The sequence below is a fragment of the Physeter macrocephalus genome, chromosome 15 (genome assembly GCF_002837175.3).
Source record: "Physeter macrocephalus isolate SW-GA chromosome 15, ASM283717v5, whole genome shotgun sequence".
Classification (NCBI taxonomy): Eukaryota; Metazoa; Chordata; class Mammalia; order Artiodactyla; family Physeteridae; genus Physeter; species Physeter macrocephalus.
In genome coordinates this window covers 2,404,212-2,413,559 of record NC_041228.1, presented here as the reverse complement: position 1 = coordinate 2,413,559, position 9,348 = coordinate 2,404,212, and the positions used below count along the sequence as shown (strand labels likewise).

At 40.4% G+C, this 9,348-nt stretch overlaps 1 protein-coding gene across 14 annotated transcripts in view; it reads right to left on the bottom strand.

Annotated features, from left to right (window-relative positions):
* Positions 1-9,348, bottom strand: part of PTK2 (protein tyrosine kinase 2) — a 262,791-nt gene that overhangs the window by 204,564 nt on the left and 48,879 nt on the right. Inside the window, exon 1 of one of the 14 annotated variants that reach the window (XM_055091096.1) lies at positions 3,932-3,964. The exons of the other annotated variants lie outside the window; for them this stretch is intronic. The gene's annotated coding sequence lies outside the window, so the exon portion shown is untranslated. Of the gene's footprint in view, positions 1-3,931; positions 3,965-9,348 lie in introns of those variants that run through there. 14 annotated transcript variants of the gene reach the window in all.

The window sequence follows — 9,348 nt, the reverse complement described above, 5'->3', positions numbered from 1 at the left end:
AGCCCTCGCACAGAAACGAAGACCCAACACAGCCATAAATAAATAAATAAATAAATAAATAAATTTATATATATTAAAAAAAAACGTTATTAGGGACTTCTCTGGTTGTCCAGTGGTAAAGAATCCAGCTTCCAATGCAGGGGACGGGGGTTCGATCCCTAGTCAGGGAACTAAGATCCCACATGCCGCGGAGCAACTAAGCCTGTGCACCACAACTACTGAGCCTGCGCTCTAGAGCCCGCGCGCCGCAACTACTGAGCCCATGTGTCACAACTACTGAAGCCCGTGCACCTAGAGCCCATGCTCCGCAACAAGAGAAGCCACTGCAATGAGAAGCCCGCGCACCACAACGAAGAGTAGCCCCTGCTCGCCGCAACTAGAGAAAGCCTGCGCGCAGCAACGAAGACCCAACACGGCCATAAATAGATAAATAAATAAATAAATAAATAAATAAATAAATAAATAAAATTGATAAAACCAACACTAAAAAAAAAAGAATGGATAAACAACAAGGTCCTAATGTATAGCACAGGGAACTATATTCAATATCCTGTGATAAACCATAATGGAAAAGAATATTAAAAAAAGAATGTCTCTGTGTATAACTGAGTCACTGTGCTGGACAGCAGAGATTGGCACAGCATTGTAAATCAACTATACTTCAATTTTAAAAAGTTATTTAAACCAACCTCACACCTATTAGGATGATTACTTTTTTTTTTTAATATGAAAATAACAAGTGCTGGTGAAGATGTGGAGAAACTGGAACCCTTGCACACCATTGGTGGGAAAGTAAAATGGTGCAACTGCTACAGAAAAGAGTATGGAGGTTCCTCAAAAAACTCAAAAATAGAACTACCATATGATCCGGCAATTCCACTTCGGGAATTCCACACCCAAAAGAACTGAAAGCAGGGTCTTGAAGAGATTTGCACACCTATGTTCACAGCAATTATTCACAATAGTGGAATGGTTCAAAGGATAAATAAAATGTGGTGTATATTATAGTGGAATATTATTCACCCTTTGAAAGGAAGGAAAGCCTGACACATGTGAAATAAGCACAAATACTGTATGATTCCACTTACTTGAGGCATCTAAAGTAGAAAAGCTCGCAGGAACAGAAAGTAGAACGGTGGCTACCATGAGCTGGGGAGAAGGGAAAAGGGGGTACAGAGCTTCTGATTTGCAAGATAAGCCCTAGAGATCTGTTTCACAATGATGTGAATACACTTAACACCACTGACCTACACACTTAAAAATAAGTAAAATGGTAAATTTTATGTTCTGTGTTTTTTGTCTATCCCAATAAAAAACTTTTTAAAATGTTAACACCACTTTAAAAGAGTGAATCTCACTTATATTTTACAACAGAAGTGCAAATATGATACAATTATGTCTACTTTTACAGACAAGGGGGAAAGCCTTGAGACATTAGAACAAGCTCGAAGTGCAAGAGGCAGGAAAAAGAGACAACAACCGGTCCTTGACTAGGCTGGATACTGGTCCGGCACTGCTGATACTGGTCCAGCACTGGACAAGGGGGCTTTATGTGGCTTAAAAAAATTAATCCCCTAATAAACTTTGAGATAATTACTAATATCACCATTTTCAAGAAAAAGGAAACAGGCTTAGAGAGGTAAAGGACTTGGGGTAAGATCAGACTTTGTAAAAGTCAAAGCCACATGTGACTCCAAAGCCCAAATCATTTCATCTTTTCCACCCCTTTAAGCCTGAAAGCCCAATGTTGTCCTCTCTCTGACTTGGTTTTCTCATCAATTAAATGAAATTTAAAATGGCATCTACTGTTCACAGTTGTTAGGAGAATTAAATCTCACAATACAAAGGGCTTTGAGAATACAGCATTATCAGTGCATTACTCTGCATCTTCTGTGCTGGTGCAATGACTTAAACACCAGGGATCCAAAAATAACTGGGACAGAGCCCCGGCCACTGAGGAGCTCAGAGCTCACAGAGGACAAGCGCAGAAGTCCCAGCACCCACAGTTCCGGCTCCTGGTAGACTGGTCTAAGAAACCCCCAGTAAATCTCCTGTACAGTTTGAGGCTTAAATGATTCATAGGTTTATCTGCAACACTGAAAAACTGGGAACATGCTCAAAAGAAGGGAAATGAGCAAATAAAGTTTGGAACATCAAAATGAGTCACTATACAAGCATTAAAAAATTGTGTTTGCTGAAAATTTTTCATTCATACTGGAAAATACTCATTAATGAAAAAAGCAACATGTACTATAAAGAGTTAAAGCAACTCCCAGTCTTAAAATGCAAGGATTTTCAAGATATATATTTTAAGTAATTAAAAAATGTATGGAAGAGTATGTAGAATACATTTTGATATAAAGCAAAAGAAAGATCCATGCACATGCACCTCCTTGTACACAGAGGACCTGTGGGTGGTTACACAAGTGGGAACAATGAGTCACAGAGAGAGAGAGTTAGGATTCATTTCCCACCCATTTGAATTTTGTACCATGTATATTTTAGTTAAAATAGTAAATGAACATAAAAAATAACTATTTTAAAGAACTGATATCTAGTACAGTTCCCAATACTTAGCAAGTAAACAATCCTTTCTAAATAACACACAGTCAAACAACACATCAAAGGAGAAACTGACAAAATGTTCAGAATAGAATGATAATTAAAAACAGAGGCTTCCCTGGTGGCGCAGTGGTTGAGAGTCCGCCTGCCGATGCAGGGGACACGGGTTCGTGCCCCGGTCCGGGAAGATCCCACATGCCGCGGAGCAGCTGGGCCCGTGAGCCATGGCTGCTGAGCTTGCACGTCCAGAGCCTGTGCTCCGCAACGGGAGAGGCCACAGCAGTGAGAGGCCCGCATACCGCAAAAAATCAAAAAAACAAAAAAACAGAACATCGAAATCTTTAGGATGCAGCTAAAAGAGCGCTGGGTACGTATAGGGAATTAACTTTAAGCACTTATATTTAAAAGCTAAAAACATGAGTTGTCTATGTTTTTACCTTAAGAAATAAGAAAAACATTAGCAAATTAAACCCAAAGTAAGTAGAAGTTAAGATAGAACACGGAACAGTGCTGGGGCAAAAGGAAAAAGGAGTAATAATGATCCTGTCTTCATTTAAGTTTGGTATCATCCATCAGGGATTTTTTGCATTAAATCCTGACTTTTAAAAATGCTGCATTAAAGTACTACTTATCTTAGGCTTCCCTGGTGGCGCAATGGTTAAGAATCTGCCTGCTAATGCAGTGGACATGGGTTCGAGCCCTGGTCCCGGAAGATCCCACGTGCCGTGGAGCAACTAAGCCCATGCGCCACAACTACTGAGCCTGAGCTCTAGAGCCCGCGAGCCACAACTACTGGGCCCACTTGCCACAACTACTGAAGTCTGCGCGCCTACAGCCCACACACCGCAACGAAGAGCAGCCCCCACTTGCCGCAACTAGAGAAAGCCAGCGTGCAGCAAGGAAGACCCGACGCAGCCAAAAAAAAAAAAAGAAAAAAAACTATTACTTGTCTTGATTACTGAGATTTTGGGGTCCCTGAGACATGCCTCACCAGAGTTCTGCCCACACATACCCATCCCCACTCCACTGGCCCTGTCCACCTCAACCGCAAGGCTCCCCACACCCAGGGCATATCACCTAGGGGGTTTGTGAAACTAGAAACATTTCTGCCCAAGGCATGTCAAATACAATCATGCAATTTTAAGAGTTCCTTTCTGAGAACAATAAAGCTATTTAACACTTCTTTTCAAGGACCAAAAACACAGTAACTAAACTGTCAAAGCATATCTATTTTACTTGAAACAGTTGCAATGCATTTTTTACACTGGACCAGCAAACTCTTGAATTCGTAAATGTCAGACCTTAAATGAAGGAGGCAAGCCCTAAAAATGTGTGAGCAAAATCCATGCTTGATCATGGCTATTCGCACCTCCTGTGATACAGCAGAAATCCTTCTTATTCTAGTCCAAAGATCCAGAATAACAGCGGCAACAGCTTAAATCCACAAGCCATGCTGGCAGGGCATGACAGCTAGAAAAGAGGAGAGAGTTTGTAAATAGCTAACTTATTCAAAGATTCCTCCTTCCCCTTTTTTTGAGATTTCTGAATCCAAGGCAGATCCAACAGTGGACAGTAGAAGAGCATTTCCTCTAGAAAAACAGGAAAAGTGGATAAAATACAATAATCAGAGAGCTGCTAGGGCAGTGAGAACAAGAGGGGCTAATACTTCACAGTGTGAGGAACCACAAAGCTGAGCTGATCTACTGCAGCTACTGTGAACTTTGGTATTGATTTGCTAATCCTACAAACAAGAAGGAGGCTGAGACCTCCGGCTCTGCAACCACAGAATACTGCTGCTGGAGGACAGAAAAGCAGGAGAGGTTCTGGCAGGCTAAAAACCTAAACGCAAATGTACTATATTTCCTGCCAGCAATAAAAGGAAGGGTACTGACACAGGCTACAACATGGTTGAAACCTGAAAACATTATGCTAAGTGAAAGAAGCCCAACACAAAAGTATCTATCTATCTATCTATCTATTAAACACTATATGAAATTTTCAAATTAAATCCCACAGAAGTTCTAAAAAATTACCTTTACCTGCAGCTCCTCAATCCATTAAGACATGAGATATTCGAGAGAACAAAATTTTTAAAAAACTTCCTAGAAACATAATCTTTTCGGGAAAAACTTCTTTCAGTTAATTAAAGCCGTTATGTGGACTATTGCTTTTTGGGGATATGACCTCTGCATGCATCTTTAGCTAGTAAAGTTGTTCATTCAAAAACAGAAAACTAAACATCAAAAACAGATGAAAAGGTAACTAACAAGAACAACTGAAAACATTCGAATTGTGACTCCAGAAAAAAAACAAGATCTAATTATAAAATATAGGAACATGGATCCTACAATACAGGGGTTACTTAAAATATATATACCTAATTTGCATATTTTTAAAAATTATTTATTTATTTTATTTATTTATTTTTTGGCTGCATCGGGTCTTAGTTGCTGCACGTGGGCTCTTCATTGCAGCACATGGGCTTTTCTCTAGTTGTGGCGCGTGGGCTCCAGGGCACGTGAGCTCTGTAGATGCAGAGCACAGGCTCTCTCACCGAGGCACTAGAGCTCAGTAGTTGTGGCGTGTGAGCTTAGTTGCCCTGTAGCATGTGGGATCTTAGTTCTCCTACCAGGGATTGAACCCACATCCCCTGCATTGGAAGGCAGATTCTTTACCACTGGACCAGCAGGGAAGTCCCTGGACATTTTTAAAAATTTATTTTACTTTCCATTATGTGATTGGGAGGAGAAGAGCCAAGAATCTGCAAAAATACTCTGTAGTATTTAAATTTTCTTTTTATAATCATTAATGCGTACTTTTATAGTTATTTCCTGGGAAAATTGTAATTTACTTCAGCTGTGGCTTTAAATATCTCCAAATCTGATTTTGCTGAAAATAAAGTTATGAAATGAATGTGTCTGTATAAAACGCATTTAAATTATTTATGAGAGAACATAAGTTTATTTTTTGCTATAAATACATATACAGTCTGGATATAACTACAGGTGGCTTAAAGCATATTCCTTTTATTGGCATCCTTGAATTACCACCTAAGAACTACCTTTGAGTACAGGAATTTCCTAATGTTTATTTCCTAAACTTTTTATGGAAATCAAATATTATCTTTATGTGAACAAGAGAAATATGAATTAATCTAACAAGAAAAAGAGAACACAAAAATAACAGCATTACTACCTGCAGAGTTTCCTGTAAAATGTAACTACACATTCCTAGTCCTAAAATATACCAAGTACATTTACAGCTGTTTCCATGTGACCTCAAAGGTACAATATATACTTACTACAATATGACCTTTCCATACAGTAGTTGACTGAAATTACTTCTTCTTTTGAAAACTATACTCAGGACAATCTCATTCTTAATATCCTCAAACTTAGCTGATCTCCACCTCATTCTAACAGTTATCTAAGAGACAAAATACACTCTCCTCTCTGTGCACATCTATCACAATCTACAGTAAATCCATTTTTTGTCTCCCTTACACAGAGTTAGGCCGACACAAAGAAGGCACGGTCACTAAGTCTGCTACTAAGTCTGCTACTGCAGCTAAGGAAACCCTCTGCTCTGCACTGCCATTTGGGAGAATTCCTGAGAGCAGCCACAGTATGTCCTAGAATAAAAACAGCCATCATGATTACTGTGTAAATGCCATGCAAACATTTGACCATGCCTTTTATCCTCCTCTTCCAGATAAAATCCACTTATGAACTGACTCCATTTTCATAATCAGAATATTGTGCATAAAAAGCTACACCCCGCCTTTTTCCCTGTTCACATCTTCTTACCTGAGTAAAAGTAAGGCGGGGGAAAAAGGTGGGGTTTGGGAGCAAAGAGAAAGGAGGATATATTTTCGTTAATCTTCCAGAAGTATGCACCACACAGAAAATTCTCTTCAGTGCCTAATAAATACAAGTCTTTACATCTAAAGATTTACTCTAAAGATTAAAAGTCAGACTCAAGAGAGTCAATACATTTTTAATAATTAAAAAAATATTTCATATATTCACAAATTCAAAATTTTTCATTCAAGAAATTTATAACAGAAATTATGACAAAATTAAGCACACAAGTGATCGAAGTCTTCTCAAATACACCCCTGCTACTGACATACGTATGACTCAATAAAGTTGAGCCCTGAACGGTGAAAGCTCAGCTCCAAGACTAACCAAGTCTCATCTGCCCTCAGTCCACCAAAAGAGGGTAAATATAGGATCAACAGTTTCCACATAAACACAACAGGCAACCAACACTTCACGTCCAGAACAAAACTATCACTTGAGGATGCCTAAATCTTTCCCATTTAGGTCTTAAGACATAGTCTGGCCGACTCCCTCTTGCAGGAGCACCGCAATCACAACTAACTGCTGAACAATCATCGACAGGAAGACACTGAAACTCACCAAAAAAGAGACCCCACATCCAAAGACAAAGGAGAAGCCACAATGAGATGCTGGGAGGGGCGCAATTACAATAAAATCAAATCCCATAACCACTGGGTGGGTGACTCACAAACTGGATAACACTTATACCACAGGAGTCCACCCACTGGAGTGAAGGTTCTGAGGCCCATGTCAGGCTTCCTAACCTGGAGGTCCGGCATCGGGAAGAGGAATTCCTAGAGAATCAGACTTTGAAGGCTAGCGGGATTTGACTGCAGGACTTCGACAGGACTGGGGGAAACAGAGACTCCACTCTTAGAGGGCACACACAAAGTAGTGTGTGCACTGGGACCCAGGGGAAGGAGCAGTGACCCCATAGGAGACTGAACCAGACCGACCTGCTAGTGTTGGAGGGTCTCCTGCAGAGGCGGGGGGTGGCTGTGTCTCACCATGAGGACTAGGACACTAGCAGCAGAAGTTCTGGGAAGTACCCCTTGGTGTGAGCCCTCCCAGAGTCCACCATCAGCCCCACCAAAGAGCTGGGTAGGCTCCAGTGTTGGGTCGCCTCAGGCCAAACAATCAGCAGGGAGGGAACCCAGCCCCACCCATCAGCATACAAGCAGATTAAAGTTTTACTGAGCTCTGCCCACCAGAGCAACACCCAGCTCTACCCACCACCAGTCCCTCCCATCAGAAAACTTTCGCAAACCTCTTAGCCTCATCCACCAGAGGGCAGACAGCAGAAGCAAGAAGAACTACAATCCTGAGGCCTGTGGAACCTACCCACCACCAGTCCCTCCCATCAGAAAACTTTCAAAAACCTCTTAGCCTCATCCACCAGAGGGCAGACAGCAGAAGCAAGAAGAACTACAATCCTGAGGCCTGTGGAACAAAAACCGCATTCACAGAAAGACAGACAAGATGAAAGGCAGAGGGCTATGTACCAGATGAAGGAACAAGATAAAACCCCAGAAAAACAACTAAATGAAGTGGAGATAGGCAACCTTCCAGAAAAAGAATTCAGAATAATGATAGTGAAGATGATCCAGGACCTCGGAAAAAGAATGGAGGCAAAGATCGAGAAGATGCAAGAAATGTTTAACAAAGACCTAGAAGAATTAAAGAACAAACACCTAGAAGAATTAAAGAACAAACAAATGGAGATGAACGATACAATAACTGAAATGAAAAATACACTAGAAGGAATCAATAGGAGAATAACCGAGGCTGAAGAAGAGATAAGTGACCTGGAAGACAGAATGGTGGAATTCACTGCCAAGGAACAGAACAAAGAAAAAAGAATGAAAAGGAATGAAGACAGCCTAAGAGACCTCTGGGACAACATTAAACGCAACAACATTCGCATTATAGAGGTCCCAGAAGAAGAAGAGAGAGAGAAAGTACCAGAGAAAATATCTGAAGAGATTATAGTTGAAAACTTCCCTAGCCACCCAAGTCCAGGAAGCTCAGAGAGTCCCAGGCAGGATAGCCAAGGAGAAACACGCCGAGACACATAGTCATCAAATTGACAAAAATTAAAGACAAAGAAAAATTATTGAAAGCAACAAGGGAAAAACGACAAATAACATACAAGGGAACTCCCGTATGGTTAACAGCTGCTTTCTCAGCAGAAACTCTACAAGCCAGAAGGCAGTGGCATGATATATTTAAAGTGATGAAAGGTAAGAACCTACAACCAAGATGACTCTACCCAGCAAGGATCTCATTCAGATTTGACAGAGAAATCAAAAGCTTTACAGACAAGCAAAAGCTAAGAGAATTCCTCACCACCAAACCAGCTCTACAACAAATGCTAAAGGAACCTCTCTAAGTGGGAAACACAAGAGAAGAACTGAAAGTGAGGGGATGGAAAAAGATATTGCATGCAAATGGAAATCAGAAGAAAGCTGGAGTAGCAATACTCATATCAGATAAAAGACTTTAAAATAAATAATGTTACAAGAGACAAGGAAGGACACTACATAATGATCAAGGGATCAATCCAAGGAGAAGATATAACAATTATAAATATATATGCTCCCAACATCGAGCACCTCGATACATAAGGCAACTGGTAACAGCTATAAAAGAGGAAATCGACAGTAACACAATAATAGTGGGGGACTGTGACACCTCACTTACACCAATGGACAGATCATTCAAGCAGAAAATTAACAAAGGAACACAAGCTTTAAATGGCACAAGAGACCAGATAGATTTAATTGATATTTATAGGACATTCCATCCAAAAACAGCAGATAACACTTTCTTCTCAAGTGCACACGGAACATTCTCCAGGATAGATCACATCTTGGGTCACAAATCAAGCTTCAGTAAATTTAAGAAAATTGAAATCATATCAAACATCTTTTCTGACCACAACACT